Genomic DNA, 1,156 nt, shown 5'->3' with positions numbered 1-1,156 from the left:
GTAGGAAGCAGCAAGCAGGTGGGCAGTAACAAGGGAGGGGTCCCGGACTGCAAGAGGGCACATGCTGGGCTAAGGGACCCCCCACCCATCCCCAGTGCACGAATTTCGTGCACCGGGCCTCTAGTAGGTTATAAGCTAGTTGCTAGGTTGGATTTCGGGGAAATGAGCCTCATTCTGAGAAGGGCAACAGGATGTGGCCACTTGTGGTTGGCAGTTTAAAAGTTCATGTTTCATCTGGGTGTGAACGTGAATAAAACCAACTTCCCAGGGGCCTGTCCATTTCCACTTTAGGGCCCCATCACATTAGTGACTCCATTTTAGGTGTTTCTGTTCATAGGGTAAAACAGTCAGAAATAACATCACTGAAAAGCTCTAATGTAAAAGAGAACAGTGAAATTCACTCCATAAGCACAATATGCTTTTAGAGTTTAGCTCACTTTAGTGTTGAATTGAATCATCCAAATCAGCTAATATGACATTAAAATTTTTGCTACTTTTTAAATCAACCACAATTAAAAAAAACAGCTATTTTTAGCAAATAGTCTTTTATGTGAAATAAAAACTAACAATTTTAATTAGTACTGAAAGCATGCTTCTCCCTTGTGCTCACCCACCTCCAACTGTGGTACACACACACACACACACACACACACACACACACACACACACATACACACATCAACATTAATCTTCTATTTGGAGTAATTCTAAAACCCAGGAGTCACAATAAAAAAAAATGAACAAGCAAACAAGGAATTCCTTTTAATCAGCTGAATTTTTAAAAAGACAAAACCAACCAACAAGTAGTGTGAAACCAGTTTTTCCCTGGGGGGTGAGGGGGTGAAGTCAGACACCTCCACCACCATAGCAGGAGCCTACTGCTGAGCTGGAGACCAAAGTCACCAGACTCTGGGAATCTGGGAATAAACCTACTCTACAGGCAGGTCTCTTTGGAATAATCTGAAAACAGGAGCTTGACCTCAAGGAGACAAGAAGGTGAAGAAGGAGGAATATGAGGGAGACAGAAAGATACAACAGACTCTGAGACTAAAACAGAAACAGAAATTGATGGAACTCGTCATAGGGAACAGTCAGAGACAGGCAGGTTAAGACAAGAACACTGCATGAAACTGGCATTGTCATTGTTTTTTTAAAA

Source organism: Myotis brandtii, unplaced genomic scaffold (genome assembly GCF_000412655.1).
Source record: "Myotis brandtii unplaced genomic scaffold, ASM41265v1 scaffold746, whole genome shotgun sequence".
NCBI lineage: Eukaryota > Metazoa > Chordata > Mammalia > Chiroptera > Vespertilionidae > Myotis > Myotis brandtii.
The sequence above is the reverse complement of the archived record's forward strand: the minus strand, read 5'-3'. Positions refer to the sequence as shown.